This window comes from Podarcis liolepis (assembly GCF_965112155.1).
Source record: "Podarcis liolepis genome assembly, chromosome: 9".
Taxonomy (NCBI): Eukaryota; Metazoa; Chordata; class Lepidosauria; order Squamata; family Lacertidae; genus Podarcis; species Podarcis liolepis.
The window spans coordinates 52,785,952-52,803,668 of record NC_139564.1 but is presented as its reverse complement, the minus strand read 5'-3'; positions in this window follow the sequence as shown (position 1 = coordinate 52,803,668).

Genomic DNA, 17,717 nt, shown 5'->3' with positions numbered 1-17,717 from the left:
ACTACAATCAAATAGTCACAGTGATGCATAAACAAACTCAGCAACACTTCGGCAACAGCTGAAAGTCCTCGTGATAGTTTGTATATAATTTGTTGTGCATCTCCCTTAACCACATTTTTGTGTGTGATTTTGTGTAATAGTTTTGCATGCATTTTTTTCTGAATAGAATGCAGTTTGTATGTTATTTTCATAATATATTTTAATGCATACTGTACTTTCCCCTATTTTATGCATTTCCGTACACATTTTTGAGTAGGAAAACTGCATCTCAAAATTTGGAAGGATAGCTGCTTTTGGTTTGGACATTATTTCAGGAAGTGTGAATTAGGTAGGTGTGCATTATAGTGCGAGCTTGGATCTGGGATCATGATGTAGAGGGAGTTACAGCTTCTTCCTGACTAATTTTCCAACTGGAAAAATGCCCCTCCCCATCACAGCTATTTGCCCCCCAAACTGCTATATCAGGCATACATTTCCAGATAGATAATAGCATTAGGTTCCTGATCCTGTTTCTTTCTTCCTCTCCATGTTTCATTATTTCAAAAAATAAAAATAAAATAGGAGAATCTCACTATTATTCAAATGTCATGTCCATTTTGATCCCATTTTTTTTGTTCTCATTTTAGACATAGTTCTTCTCTTTTGTTTCAATTGGCACACGTTAATAGATTTAAAGATAATGAAACATTTTACCATATTACTGATAGAAATGTGAATCTCTGACCTGCAATCAGAGACTATAAAAGATTCTCTGACAATATATTTGATTATTTTTAATGATGAAGCATGATCCTGTTCCAACATTGTGTTGTGTCATTTTCTCAAGATAAAAATGACTGGATTTATATGGTGGCATTTCCATGAATTCCTCTGTCTGACAAGTGTAGAAGGGAAACGGGACATGAAATAGGAAGTACTTAGTTTCCTACAATGCAACAACACTTGTGAGTCCATCTAACTCATATTCAGAGCCACAATGCATCCAAAACTGGAGGTAGTACATAGATAGCTTTATCCTCCATTATTTTGTATAATTCTCATTTAAATCCATCCAAGTTGGTAGCCATCAGTACATGTTGTGGGAGTGGCTTCCATAGCTGATTGATGCACTGTGTAAAGAAGCCCTTTCTGTTGCCTGTCTTGACTCTACTAACATTCAGTCTCATTGGATATCCTCTGGCACCATAATACCAAACCAAAGAATACAGGAATCAGGTATGAGCCACAATTCATTTAAACACCTCCCAGTTAAGAAACTCAATGACCCGCAATCATACATTCAGTATCCATGCCTATTTTCCCGAAGGCCATTCCCCCAGTTGAATGAGGTTACTGCAGTTTTATTCCCAGTGCTCTAAGGTGTGTTCGTTCTCTCTTTTGACGGGTTTTAGCTGCTTTCGTATTGATCCGCTTTCTCTCTCTGCTAACTCAAATTAAATTAAGCAAGTTCGAGCCAGTCCTGACTCCTTAGCGTGGATCAAGATCTTTTTTCTGAGATATAATGATAACAGAATGTGCAGACAAATGGACACTGTCGCCACATCCATGCTTGAGTCAATGCTGTCACCTTTAAAAGATGTGTACTTTGAAATCAGTGATATGTTTAACAGAAAGAACAGAGATTTCTTCTTTATGTATTTACATTTACACTGCGTTTTCTCCAAAGAGCTCAAGGCAGTGTACATAGTTCCCCTCCCCCTGCTTCATTTTATACTCACAGCAAGCATCTGAGGTGGGTTAGACTGAGAGATAGTGAATTACCCAAGATCACCCAGTGAACTTCGCAGTTGAGTGGGGATTTAAGCCCAGGTCTCCCTGGTCCTAGCCTGACACTCTAACCACTACACAACACTGGCTCTCTGCTGTGTTCCTATACTGTGCATTTGCAGAACATTTTGGACTGCGCTAGAAGGCAATAAGAGTGGACTGTACGTAATGCAACAACTTTTAAAGATGATCCAGCCTAGGATTGAACTCTGATTGGATTCACAGGGTGTCTCTGTAGATGATGTGTTAATCAGAATAGGCATCTACTGTGGGTTATCACTGATCTCCTGGTGGTTCCTTCTAGCAAATTTGTTCAATATATCATTTTTGGGCAGTGGCAACTAGATATGTTTGATGACCCTCTGCTGGAGATTTGAGTCATTCAGAATTCTGACTTGATTGATGTCTTCTTGCTGACCAACTGAAGAAGAAGGCATAAGCAGTCATGAGAAGTCACTGCTGACCAGTGCACAACTAACAACATAAATACTAGGCAGTTGGCATAATGTGAGTTGGGCTCCAATCTATATCAACCAACCCAGAAGTAAGCTGCATTGAACTACAAGTCTAGTATTCTGCCCACATTTATCTGTTAATAAGCCCCAACTTTACTGCAATGTAATATATTTAGGACTGCAAGCTGGTTTGGATATATTACACTGATTCTGGCCTTACTGCACTGGCTGTCAGTTAGTTTCTGGGCCCAATTCAAAGTTCTGCTTTTGACCTATAAAGCCTTAAATGTCTCAAGACCACAATATATCAAGGACTGCCTCTCTCCATATGAACCTACCCGGACCCTAAAATCATCATCTGAGGCCATTCTTCATGTGCCTCCTCCCCAAGAGGTCTGGGGAGTGGCAACACAAGAACGAGCCTTTTCAGCAGTGACTCTCTGTTTCTGGAATGCTCTCCCCAGGAGGTTCAGCTGGTGCCTTTAATATACACCTTTAGGTGCAGGCAAAACGTTCCTCTTCAATCAGGAAGATTGAAGAAAAAATGTTCAACCTCGGGTTGATCGACCTCTGACACCCTTTTAAATGTGTTGTGTGAGGGGGAAATATTGGCTGGTTGTTGTTCTTATTTTTACTATGTATTTTGTGGTTTTTATATTGTGATTGTATGTTTTGAACTGCCCTGAGATCTGTGGATAAAGGACAATATGCTGCTGCTACTACTACTACGATGTGTCTGGCTTCTGATGAAACCAGCATATGATTCTACTGGGCAATGCAATTAATTGTGGGGATAATGGTGAATAATCATGTGATATCAGGTGTAACTTGGAGCCAATGAAATAGATGAGCAGCAAATTCAGGACAGGTGATGGAAAATAGGTCTAAACAATCAGGGTTCCTGATCATGAATATGGACTATGTACATATATAACTGTATGTTAACACATGGGGGCAAAGCTGACATTGAGGCTAGTAGCCTTCTTGGAACTGACTTTTATGGCCTTATTCAGAAGCCTAGCCAAAGGGGGACAGCTTTTATGGTGGAAACACTGACAAGTAACTAGAGATGTTTGAGGAAATCACTTTCTGTAACTTCTGACATGAACTGACCTGATTCTTGTCTTCATTGTCAGGGAACTGCCATCGGAGCATCAGGTGGTGGAGGGACTCAGGGAGGAAGAAAGAGACTCAACAGCTGAAGCAGGGACCAGCAGGGGGAGGAGTGGGTCTCTGAGGGAATGCGAGCAGGAGGGAGGGCTCAGGGAAGCTTCCAGCGAGAACAGTGGGGAGGTATCTGAGTCTCCCATAGGGAGACCCACACCTCGCCGGAAACTGTCACGCCGTGAGTCCAGGAGACGCGTTTCCGTTAAGGAGCTCCTTTGCTGGAAACGCTTCCGCAGACAGCCACTGTCGGACTCTACTAGTGACTAGAGCAGACATGTCTGAGGAGCTCCGTCACACACGGAGGTTTGTGGGGTCGCACAAACTCTGAGGGAGCACGTTTTTACGCACAAGCAGCTAATCAATCCCTAACAGCAGTCCGACAGTCTCTGTACGCTGCCTGTGCAAGAGAAAGCATCATGAGCGAACCAACCGGAACCGGAGGAGCGGGGGCTGGAGCTGGTCCAAGCTTGGAAGATAGATACCAAGCGTTGGAGGTCCAACTGGCGCTGCAGACGGCGAGGCTGGAGGAGAGAAGGGCTCAGGATGCAGACAAGAAGGGGAGAGCCACTCAATTCCCCAGAAAGGTACCAGGATTGGTGCAAAAATTTGGGGGGGACCCCAAGGATTACCATGCCTTTAGGACAGAGATGCAATATGCCATTAATGTGCAGTTCGATGAGTTCCCTGATGAGGAATCGCGAGTTGCTTTCGTAATTGGGCATCTTGAGAAAGGGGCGAGAGACTGGGTTCGACCCCTAATGGCAACGCACAATGACATACTAAAGGACACGAGGAAGTTCTTTCGTGCAATGGATATCATGTTTTCCAGCGATAGTGAGGAAGGGAAAGATTTTTACAAAGCTGGATCTAAGGGGGGCGTACAACCTGATACGCATAAGGAAAGGGGATGAATGGAAAACCACCATGTTTACCCCTTTGGGGGCATTTGAATACCTCGTTATGCCATTTGGATTACAAGCAGGCTCAGCGTGTTTTCAATCTTTTATGAACCACGTACTGGGCCCTTTGCTCTACAAGAATTGCGTTGCTTTCCTAGATGATGTGTTGGTGTATTCGGAGAATGAGGAGCAACATGTGAGAGACGTCAGAGAAGTGTTGAGCAGACTGCAAGCCAACAGGCTGTGGGTCAAACTGGAGAAGTGTCGGTTCCATACCAAGGAGGTGGAATTCCTGGGGTACCGCCTGTCAGACAAGGGATTGGCCATGGATCCCGGCAAGGTACAGGCAGTGCTGGAATGGAAAACACCCAAAACCAAGAAGGATGTGCAGAGGTTCCTAGGGTTTGGAAACTTTTATCGTAAGTTCATCCGCAACTTCGCCCATCTGACGGCGCCCATCACTGACTGTCTCAGCAGTAAAAAGAAGTTTGTATGGACGGCGGAGGCGGAGCGAGCGTTTGAGGAGCTGAAAAGGGCCTTCGCCTCTGAAGAACAACTTCTGCATGTGGATTTACGAAAGAAGCTAAGGGTTGAAACAGACGCATCTGACAGAGCCATAGGGGCGGTGCTTCTTCTGCAGCCGGGGAAGGAGGAGTCAGAGTGGCGACCGTGTGCCTTCTTTTCGCGAAAGCTGAACAAATCCGAGAGGAACTACACGGTGTACGACCGAGAACTTCTTGCTATTCATGAGGCGTTCCGGAGATGGAGGCATCTGCTAGTTGGTGCACAACATAAGGTGCAAGTGTGCACGGACCATAAAAATCTAGAGTATTGGAGAACTGCGCGAGTGCTCAACCAAAGGCAGTTGAGATGGGCCCAGGAGTTCTCCAAATTTAACTTTGAGATTTGTTACGTGCCAGGCCCAGAGAATGTTAGGGCGGACGCTCTCTCACGCAAACCTGAATATTTGGAGGGGGAGGGAGCACCCGAAGAAACCCATATCATTCCAGAGGACCGCTGGGTGTGTGGGGCGACTTTGGTGGGGCAAAGGGAATTGGTAGAGGGTACGGTGCAGGATGCATACGCCCAGGACAAACTCAGGGATCTCAGGAGGGAGGAAGACAAATCCGGTGGTTTTGAGGAGAGAAACGGGGCATTGTATTATAAGGGAGCGTTATATATACCTGAAGGGGAATTGAGGGAGAAGGTACTCAAGCAGCTGCACGATAGCCCCACAGCAGGGCATTTTGGGCAACACAAGACCATGTGGCTGGTTACCAGGGAATTTTGGTGGCCCAAGGTCAGGGAAGATGTGAGGGAGTGTGTGAGAGGGTGTGAACAATGCCAAAGAGCCAAGGGGGAGAGGCGGGCGCCGGCTGGTTTATTAGAACCACTGCCCACACCTGAAAGACCGTGGGAAGCAGTGGCAATAGATTTCATGACTGATCTGCCAAGGTCTAGAGGGAAAACAGCCATCATGGTTGTAGTAGACCTGTTAACTAAAATGGCCCACTTTATAGCCTGCTCACATGCGGTCACAGCAGAAGAAACAGCCAAATTGTTTGTAGAGAATGTGTTTCGGTTGCATGGCACCCCCTTGAGGGTGGTTTCAGACCGAGGGAAACAATTTACTTCCAGGTTCTGGAGGAAGCTCATGAGCTTACTGCATGTAGAGGTTAATTTTTCAACGGCCCGTCATCCAGAAACCAACGGGCAGGCGGAAAGAGCAAATGGGGTTCTCCAACAATATTTGAGGTGTTATGTTAATGACAGAGAGAATGATTGGGTGGAGAAGCTGGCGTTGGCAGAATTTGCCTACAACAATGCAGAGAACGTGTCCACGGGGATGAGCCCCTTTTTGGCTAATCACGGGTGCCATCCCAGAGCCTTCCCAGGGGGGGAGGGGGAGAACTGGAGCGTTCCAGCTGCAGAACAGTTCGTTGAAGAAATGGAAGCGATCCATCGCCAGCTCCAACTCAACTTAAACAGGGCTAAGGAGGAATATAAGAGGCAGGCAGACAAAAACCGAAGGGAAGGTGAAAGCATCAGGGTGGGGGACCAGGTGTGGCTGTCAACCCAAGGGTTGCCGTTCAAAGGAGGTTGTAAGAAATTAAGACCCAAAAGGCTGGGTCCGTTTGAAGTCATGCAGCAGGTCAATCCAGTGGCTTTCAGGCTCCGGTTACCGAACCACATGAAGCTGCACCCAGTTTTTCACAGGTCGTTGCTGTCACCGTATAGAGGAGACAGTGAAGGGAGGGTCACTAGGGGACCAGCAATGGAGGAGAAGGAACACAGCTACCATGTAGCGGAGATCCTCGATTCCAGGTGGAAGGGAGATCAAGTAGAGTATTTGGTAATGTGGGAAGGGGAACCGGAGTCGGAAAACACCTGGGTTAGGGCAGAGGATGTCAATGACGAAGTTTTAATAGAGACTTTTCATCAGAGGTTCCCACGTAAACCTCAGCCTGTAGCGAGGTTCCGAAGGGAATACTTTGCCACCACCGACGAGGAAGAGGAGTTGGAGGGGTTCCCAGATTCTGAAGAGGAAGAGGATTCAGCGAGCCAGGACGACGATCGATGGAGGGAATTGTTCGAGACGTCGGAAGATGAGGAAGATTCGTTTCGGGGTTTTAGCCCTTCACCTCCCAGGGGAGAGGAAATGGGAGGGGTGAGGGGGGCCCTGGAGGGGAGGTGGATGTCAGGGAACTGCCATCGGAGCATCAGGTGGTGGAGGGACTCAGGGAGGAAGAAAGAGACTCAACAGCTGAAGCAGGGACCAGCAGGGGGAGGAGTGGGTCTCTGAGGGAATGCGAGCAGGAGGGAGGGCTCAGGGAAGCTTCCAGCGAGAACAGTGGGGAGGTATCTGAGTCTCCCATAGGGAGACCCACACCTCGCCGGAAACTGTCACGCCGTGAGTCCAGGAGACGCGTTTCCGTTAAGGAGCTCCTTTGCTGGAAACGCTTCCGCAGACAGCCACTGTCGGACTCTACTAGTGACTAGAGCAGACATGTCTGAGGAGCTCCGTCACACACGGAGGTTTGTGGGGTCGCACAAACTCTGAGGGAGCACGTTTTTACGCACAAGCAGCTAATCAATCCCTAACATTCATAGATGGTGTAATCTCTTGCTCAGATATAGTTTTGGCTCAAGAACCGTATTAAAATAAATAGAAATGCATATTTATCCTATAAAATTTAGAAATGTGTTGATTGAAAGATAATATTTTAATATTATTTTGTGGTTAAAACGTGGCTTTTTTGGTGGAGATACTTAAAAATAATAATCACAGATTGATATGGAAAGGACTCGTGAACAGGTGTAAATGACCATAAAGCTGTCTATTCCTACATCCAACATGGTTGGCGAAGTGGGCTCTTGCATGCAAACACATAATGCAAACATACCCTCAAAATAAAAGGAGGGGGAGCAGAAAATATTTACGGTTCAGGTTTGTTTGTGCCTTTTTATGGGTGGAAAATGGGTGGCTTTGCTTACTCTTTTTCTTCCTGCTGGTGAAGCTTGGAATCTTTAAATGCCTTCTTCTCGACCCTTCTGCAAGAAATGTCATGCAATGAACTTCTATTTACCTTCAGAGTGTTTGACATTCTCTTCCAGAGAAAGTGGGTACGTAATATAAATGATTAATGTTCCCCAAGTAGAAGACTACATTGTAAGTTGCTGGTAGTTTATCTACCACGCTGCAAGCCCCAGTGATAGGAAGGGAACATTTGCAAGTATGAGCATTGGTATTTGTCTTCTTTTGACTTCTTTCCCTCTCGGGAGCCCTCTTTAGCATTGAGAAGGACATGCCAGGTGGTTAAAAAGACATGGCACCGTGAGCAGCAACAGATTAAACTTTACAAGGAAAAGGTCGTTTCAAATAAACTTTTATTTCCCCTGCGGTTGCATGCTGGAAAATAAATCTCAATCAAATGGTTGCACTTGTGCTAGCCTTGAGCTAAAGAGGATGGAAAAAGTAGTTAAAAAACACAACATGGTGTTTTGTGTTTATTTATCTTTTCTCCCCCTACCAGGCATTAGAGCTCAGCTACAGTAGGACAAATAGCAGCTTTCAGTGGTGTTAAGGGGGCGAGAGAGGCACTCATTTAACTTCTACGCTTCTCCCCCCTCCCTCGATACATTATTAATGCCTCTATTCCATTACATAGGTATTCTCAAGTGAGCAAATTGTAAACTTGCACTTTCCCACTATAAATAGAGAAAGAGCACTTATAAGCTAAATTGCTTATAAGGTATTGCAATGTATTCTAAGCCAGTGGTTTCCAATCTGCTAGAGAGAGAGAGAAAGAGAGAGAAACAAAATCTTTAAAATACTACTGGCCATTGGAAAATAGTTATAGGCTGGGATTCGGAGAAGCATTCTTGCATTTGGATCAACTGCTCTCCTTGCGCAAGGACAATTAAGCAGCATCCCACGAATCATGCAGAAGTTGGGTTTTCTCTCTCTTTTTCAATGTCCTTGTGAGCATAACTTGCACATGGGCTTAAACAGAACTGTAGCTTAGGAGCTTCTTGGTATGTGCCATGTTAATCCTTTTTTTTTTTTAATGCACATGCATCTGTGGCTTCCTTAGAACTTAGAGAAATTGTCAGTGTGGCAAAAAGGCAAATGGATTGTACATATTTCTTTTTTGTTCTTTGCGGTAGACAAAATGTAACGAGATGTATCGTCTCCATTTCATCAAGTTCCTTTAAGGCTCATAACAACTTAACGTAGATGAATGTGTAGAAATCTTTTGGACTCTTTGGCTATCGCTGATATAATTGTATTGGAGGATCCTCAGGGTTCCAATACTTCCCTCCCCACCCAGAAAAAATAATAATAAAGGCCAATAAGCTGCATAGCAAGTAGGATTCACTAGTCGTAATATTAAAGCTAATATCCCTGCTGCATGCTTATTAAGTTCATTGCACTGAAAAAAGACCTTGACATTTGGAGCTTCTAGATTCCAGATGGATGAAATGATGAGCCTGAGCCAACAGTTTATATCAAAATTACATCCTGCATCCCAAAATTTTGCACTTGAGGAGTTCTTTCTTCTCTTGGTGAAAGGAAATTAATTATATGAAGCTATACTAGCCATACCATTGATCCATCCAGCCCAATAAAATATATTCTAACTGGTAGTGAGCTGCCTGGTTCTCAGGCAGAGGTCATAGAATCTTAGATTTTGAAGGGACCCAACGGTCATCTAGTCCAACCCGCTGCAATGAAGAAATCTCAGCTAAAGCATCTTTCTCAGATCCCTCAGATTATTTAACCAGAGATGCCTGGGTCTTTGTTCTCCTAGTAAGTTATGGCTCCCCTCTCAAATTCTTGTTGCATTAATGTCTGCACAGTGAAAGGAACAAGTTTGCAAAGAAGAAGCAAAGAGTCTGTCAGTTCTGCTACCAGCCCACAGAAAAGATGCGCCATTTACCACCATCATTGTCAATATGAAACTGTCAGTCGTGTTAACACAGTACAGCCATACCTCATGTTGCGTCCACTTCATGTTATGTTCTTTCAGGTTACATCCCGCAGTGACTCGGAAGTACCGGAAAGGGTTATTTCCAGGTTTTGCCGCTCGCGCATGTGCAGACGTGCAAAATGACGTCATGTGCATGCACAGAAGCAGCGAATAGCAACCCGTGCGTGCACAGATGCGCCGCTGCAAATTGCATGCTTTTCATGTTGCAAAGGGGCCTCTGGAACGGATCCCATTCACAACCAGAGGTACCACTGTAATCTGACAACTCCAGTCTGCTCTGCATGGTAAAAGAGCGAGGGAAAGGACCTCATGTAGCTCTTTTTTAGAAACAATATTAAGTTATGCACAGCCACTTATGCAAACTGGAGCTAATTTGTCATAGACAATCGCCATTCACGTAAGTGATTCCAAATGTTGAAGGCCAACCCATTTCAAAGGTTATTTGTTCATTAAGCAGCTTATTAACAGATTACAGGCTGCTTGAAAGTTGTCGTCCAAAGGCATGTCATTGTAAACAAAGGCAACCTTTTCCCAGTCTTCGACAGTGTATCATTTCTTTTGTACACAGGATGCTCTGAATCAACTTGGAAGGTATCCCACTTGTTTACCAAGATGTTTTCCCTTAATTGAGTTAGCTGGAACCAGATTTATATCTTCTGAGGTATTCAAATTATCTGCAGCCTGCTATGGCTCTTTGGTTTTTTTCTCCATCACAACGCAAATTAAAGATGCGGGACTTAAAGTCACCATAGTCATCAAATTGCTCAGAGTTTGCACATGCCCTTCACGGTCAATTGATTTAGCAGAGATTTAATGGGCCCTGTGAGATTGATTATATTGGAAAAAAAGCATTTGTTTAATGCAGTGTCTACTTCCATCGAAGGTACGACATTTACCCTGACTCTCCTGCTTTATGGAGAAGAAAGGAAATCAACATCACAGAATATTTTGGCCACACAATGAACACTGGGATCTTGTAGCCCAAAGGGCAATACATTGAATGGTAGTGTTTTATTTCACCATTTTAAAATTAATTTCTGTTCAGGAATGAGAGACAACTAATTACATCCACCATGGCTGCTAGTATCTAACTTGCCTTGAAGAATTTTTTCCCCAAACCGTTTGTGCTTACCCATTCTAATTAGGCCATACCTTGAAAAATTGTTTTCCCCATTTTTTTGGACAAAATTTGTAATCCCCTTTGAAAAAATTACAAAAAAAAGAATTTTATTTGTTTTTCATGTAAGTAGGCCATTGAAATGTGAAGTCTGTGTCTTCTTCTTCTTCTTCTTCTTAGGCAGCCCTGTTTAGGGAAGTTTTCAATGTCTGACATTTTAATGTATTTTTTAATCTTTTGTTGGAAGCCGCCTAGAGTGGGTGGGGTACAAATAAATTATTATTATTATTATTATTATTATTATTATTATTATTATTATTATTATTATTATTATTATTATTATCATTATTATCTTTCACCCATAATGAAATTTGATCTGCAAATCATGTTTAATATAGTTTTCTACATGCTACAATGACATCACCATCAACATCAAAGTGCTTCATATCGCAGCCATCATGGCAACAAGTAATTATTGTTGCAATTATTCACACAGAATATGAGCACAGCATGGGGGGTGAGGCTGAATCATGACTAAGGTCATGAGCTCTTGACTAGGGAGGCTTTTGAACTGGTGGTCTCCAAATTTCATGGTCAAAGGTACTTCTCATGCCACTAAACTTAAATAAATGCTATAATGTGCACCAGAGATATGGGGTACCTGATGGGGTCCCACCCACCTATCAGAGTTGGCCAACTGGGGTGGGGCTAAGGTGTAATGGAAATGTGAAAGACCTTTGTATTTTGAGGAGATTGAGGTCTACAGCAATGACTCCTCTCATACCCAGAAATTCTTTTTTTTTGGGGGGGGGGGTTTGACCCTTTAATTAGCCAGCTGCATTTCTTATCTTGTGCTCAGACAGTGGCTAATAAACTAGCTGATTTTTATCTACAGCTTAGTCACTGGCGGCCTTTGGCGGGGCATCAAGGTCAGCCACCTGTTAAAGGAACAGTGGTGTCTAGTTATGTAATTTTGAGTTTGCAATATACAAAAGCGACTTTCTCTCCACCCCGAACCTTATCTTAGTCCAAGACAAGTGAAGGTACTATGCCCGCTCTTGTTGTTCTGAAAGATCCCCAGTGACTTGTTACTTATAAGCATTACTTATTCTGTCTATAATCAAGTTATAATAGACATCTACTATCCCTCACTCATTGGTTTTGTCATTGCATACAGAACCAATAAATATGGGGGCACGTGCGAAAGGACCTTGGCCCCTAGGACTAGGACCACAAGAGTGAGGAACCTTCAGCCCTCCAGATGCTGCTGGAGGACAACTCTGCTGGTTTCTGTGTGTTGCCACTGTGCAGTGCTTGGAGTCACAAGACTCTGTTTACATTCCAGGGATTCCAGACTATTGGAAGTCTCACAGAAGACAGGAGACGGATGTGATGTTACTGGTTTCCTGATCCTTTGTTTTTCAGTTTCACAGAGAGAGGATGTTTATTTTCTGTCTGCGTAACTAGAAATAAAACTCTTTGCAATGTAGCTCATATTTTCTCATCCTTCCCTGCTGCTGGATACTCTGCGTAATGAGGGAATGTGTCTGGAGTCTTAGCAAAGGCTCAGGTCGTTAATCATCGTCAGAGGAGATTCCGAAGGCTCGACTGGAGGAGTAGCTCGGTCCTAGTGGAGGCTCCGACTAACTCCTGACCATTGGCCATACTTCCTGCAGCTGATAGGAGCTGCAGACCAACAACATCTGGAATGAAAGAAGGCACATTTTACCACATGTGGTGGATGTGTAAGAAGACAAAATCATATTAAGAAATGATTTATAATGAGTTGAAAAAAATGTTTAAAATTACTTTTGTGAAAATACCTGAAGCTTTCCGATTAGGAATTTTAGGTCCAGAAATACCAAAGGACCAGAATAGACTATTTATGTATGCTACGACAGCTGTGTGGATGCTATTTGCCCAAAGATGGAAGAAAGACAAAGTACCTACAAGAGAAGAATGGCTAACAAAAATGATGGATCATGTCAAAAATGACCGGGAAAATTGGAGATCAAGAGGACAATAAATTTAATAAAGAAAGGGAAAATTTTATAAGTTATTTAAAAGAACACTGTAAACAATTTAAAACATTGGCAGGATTATTATTTTTTTTTAAAAAAAAACACACACTTGCAATGTAGCAAGAACTATAGTAAGAATGGATTTTTAAGAAAATATGGAGAACATTATACGATGCAGTTGGAAAATAATATCTAGGGAAACCATGAAGGGGTGGAGGGAAGTTCTGGGATTCAGAGAATCCTACATGTAGAATGATTATGATCTGTGTGTGATGATAATTTTTGAAAGCAAAAAGAAATAAAAATATTTTACAAAAAACAACAACATCTGGAATGATGCAGCTTCCCCATCCCTGTTCCATTAAAGGAGTTGCTATATTTTTATTCATACGAAATGCATTTCGTATCATTTTGGAAAAATATGCCAAAGACCTTGAGAGAGGCTCAGTACTTTAACACAGAAATTTTGACATACATTTTGAGTGGATTGAGTGGATTTGAGTGCCTGCACTGCTCTGGAGCTTCCAGCATGAGTGATCCTTTGATTAGGGGCTCTGTTTACCTAGGGTTTCACAGTAGAAATAAATTATGCAACCATATAAAACAGGAGGAAAGCCAGACAAACCTTCCTTATCTTTTGTGGTTGATTCCTTGTTAAATTTGTTCATGTGTCAATATATATGCGCACGTGCACAAGGTTAATGAGCGACATACAAACCCACAGGATTCCCTTGCTTTTCAAGACCTAGCAGTTGAATACAGAAGGGTTGGGAAAAGACATTAATTTATCCCATTTATTTAGCTGGGAAACAAAACAAAAATTCAAGTCATGCCGCCTGGTATATCCTAATGTTCTCAATTTGATGCAAACAGAGGGGAAACAGCAGCAGGTTTGTATGGTGGCCATGTTCAGTGAAAGCCCAATTATATCTAACCTCCAAGCTTTTTGAAAACCCACAGGATTAGTGAGAGACAAATACAGTCTTAATAGGCTGCCTAACTTGTAATCCCCTATTTATCCTTAGTAACAGATGGGGAATGGTAGGGGCTGTCCTTTTTAAAAACCCTTCGAAACCAGAGCTCCATGCTGTATTGAATTAAGGCACAAAAGCCACACACACCAAAAAACCACACAAAAATCCCAACCCTGAATATGCACTTGTGTCTCTCAGATGTGCTTAATTACTGTGAATTACTGTGAGGAACTGTATCGGCTTCGCTCCCATAATGGTCTTCAGAGAGGCTTAAAATATATCACTTAGCACAGGAGATGCAACGGGTATCTGCCATTGTTTTCAAGGCCTGCTAAAGAACTCAACCATGAGCTAATTGAAGAACTCCTAAGCAGGGCTAATTGCCTTTTTAAAGAAGAATGCCCCAAACTGCTTTAAAGTGCAGTTTGAAATAATTGCATTCTGTTTGGCATTGTATTTCTAGCCTTTCTTTGCCTTAGTCTTCTGCATCAAATGCATCTCCATGGCACCTGGAAATCCTGGAGGAAGAGGGAACTTGGATACATAGAAGAAGCAAACTAGTTTTGTTACCAAAGGCCCACCTGAGCAACTTGTGAACCACCAAAGTAAACACAGTCCACCCACCATGTAAGGCTGACTGCTCACCAGGAGCTCAGTAGACTTTTGCTGTCTGTTTAGCAGCTTTAAGATGACAGTGTGTGTATAGGTGTGAGTTTATATAGTCTGTATTTGGTTTCTTTGTTTTTGCTCTATTTGATACTGTGGCTGCCCAGGGTTGATTGAAGAAGTCATTCTTTCTAAATTCTGATATAACCTGCACTTTCTGGACTAAAGTACAGATAAGAATGTAATTATCCTTCATATTTCATTTTTTCCTGAATTTTGCCATGCAGTTTGTTGCTCAGAACAATGTATCAATGTGTTTTAAAGCCAATTTTTGTAAGGTCACGAATTTAAGCCACACTAACTTTTCATGGTCAGAGGCTTATATTCAGGCCAATACGGTATCTATCTATCTATCTATCTATATCTATCTATCTATCTATCTATCTATCTATCTATCTATCTATCATCTTAGATGACACATAGGAAACCACCAGTCTGCAGGCCTAATCAGATCCAAATTTGGACTCAGTTTGGTTTCAGGCTGTTTTTCTCAAATGATATATGTGGCATCAGGGAAGAGGCAGGTGTAGTTGCGGTAACCAGCACTCAGTCAGAAGTATTAAAGTGTCCTCCATATTGTGTGTTGGCAAGGGAGGCTTACTGTCTGATTGGCAGTGAGGGCAAACCAACTGAGATTGGCTATGGTACTGAGTTCCCGGCCCACCTGACATAGCTGTCACTTCAGGCAACCCATTTTTCCTTGGTAGCACAGGAAGCTTAAAGTCAATGCCAATCAGCTGACTGGTGGCAATTTCATGATCGTTGCACCACAAAGGAAATGATGGGTCACTTGATGTCATAGTGATATCGAGTGATTGGCAGATGTCTGTGAAAATGGTAGGGGAGTGTGGGGAAGCCAAGCATCCAGCCCACCAGCTGGATTCAGTCCCCCACTCCTGCACATTTTCAGAGGAAATACTTTTAGAAATGTGTTGAGAGAAAATGAGTTCACAAACATGCATTTGGATGCAAATTTCCATGCAGATTTTTTTATTTATAAAAAATGCAGGTTAATGTGGAAATGGAACGGAACAGACTTTTGAATGAGCACCTTTAAAAGAGACATGGAATATTTCCATCCATCCAGTTGCTTCTAATGGAGAACCCCACCCCAGCCTGACTGGGAATTCTATGGCAAGACCCATATTCTGAGACCCCAAAACATCATCTATATCCTCAGGTGTCACCTCACCAGCACGTCTTTTGAGGCAAGAATGGGAAACCTGAACTCCAACTGGATTCCAACTCCCATCATCCGTTACCAGTGGCCATGGTGGGTGGGGCAAATGGTAGCTGGAGTCCAAGAACATACAGAAGACCATAGATTACCCATCCCCGTCTTAATGCAACATCATATGCCATCAGTGCCCTTCTGGCATTTACATAGGTCCAGACCTACTGTCCCTTGAATTTAGGGTTGGCAAATTGTATGACATGGACTGCCATACGTTCAGATTTTCCTGGACATTTTCAACAATTTCCTCCCGGACACTGTTTATGAGGGCCAAATACTAGCTATGTCTGGGAAATTCTGGGCATATGGAAACCCTGCTTGAATCCCTTTTGGCAAGTGGTGGTGCTTTGGCTGCCCTCCAATTCTCTACTAAGGAGGCCGGTTTTAATTACAAAATCATGTTTATCCAAAAGGAAACATTTTAATATTTGAGTGTTTAAGAAAGCTAAGCTAATGCAGTTTGGACCCAGTGACTTCTTAATTTGAAGTTTGTCATTAGCTGTATAACTTCAGTCCTTGTAGCCTGCTTTGGACATAATGCATAGCTGGACAATTCACTAGGAATAGAACTGAAGAGGCCCTGATTAGGTACTGATCTATAGGATTCTCAAATGAGAGGCAATGGCATTTGCCAAATACTAATCTGTGATGGCAACAAGATAGAAAATACATATCAAGTATTCTTTGCCACTTCTCACTAGAAGCCCATTAGTGGGAGGGCATCACAATGATGGGATACATATCATGGCCATGGGCCTAAGGGCTGGGAGACACACTCCTGTTCCCTCATAATGAAGCAAAGACAAAAATGGATTTATTACACTTAGCATGGAATGCTATTAAAAAGAATATCTCTAGGGCAGTGCTAGGTAGCACATTCATAAGAAGTTGTACCTATAACATTTCATTGATGCCCAATTAATTATAATAAATGAGCCGTTAGGATTTCCTGTCTCATGCTTTTTGTGCGAGCGATAATTCCATTTTCTTTTTATTAAACTTCAGTGTTATGTGCTGAACTACAATCAAGTGTGTTAGCCTTTGTGTGTGCGCGCTTCATATTTTGTTCCCTGACATTGAACTGTGGAAGATTATTAGCTTTATATCTATAACTAGGGGCTGTGCTCCTGCACACACCACTCACCAAACACCTCCCTCCATATTAATCCTCTACAGCTTCCTCTTCCCACCCCATGAAACTTCTAACAGGGGTAAATATGGGAAAGAGTCTTGTCTAGGTATAGATATATATTCTTTTCCATGCTGTTTTTCATATCCTCATTGCTCTTATGCACGTTCAGAAAGTGGTGGTGGAGGATGAGTCTTCAGACCCCTGGGCTCTCACTTGTGGGGTGCCTCAGGGTTCTGTCCTCTTCCCCATGCTTTTCAACATCTACATGAAGCTGCTGGGAGAGATCATCAGGGGGTTTGGGCTGGGTTTTCATCAGTATGCGGATGATACCCAGCTCTACCTCTCTTTCAAATCAGAACCAGTGAAGGTGGTGAATGTCCTGTGTGAGTGTCTGGAGGTGGTTGCAGGATGGATGGTGGCTAACAGATTGAGGTTGAATCCTCACAAGACAGAAGTACTCTTTTGAGGGGCCAGAAGGCGGGCAGGTGTGGAGGACTCCCTGGTCCTGAATGGGATAACGGTGCCCCTGAAAGACCAGGTGTGCAGCCTGGGAGTCATTTTGGACTCGCAGCTGTCCATGGAGGCGTAGGTTTGTGTCCAGGGCAACTGTTTACCAGCTCCATCTGGGACGCTGGCTGAGACCCTACCTGCCCGCAGACTGTCTCACCAAAGTGGTGCATGCTCTGGTTATCTGTCACTTGGACTACTGCAATGCACTCTATGTGGGGCTACCTTTGAAGGTGACCCAGAAACTACAACTAATCCAGAATGTGGCATCTAGACTGGTGACTGG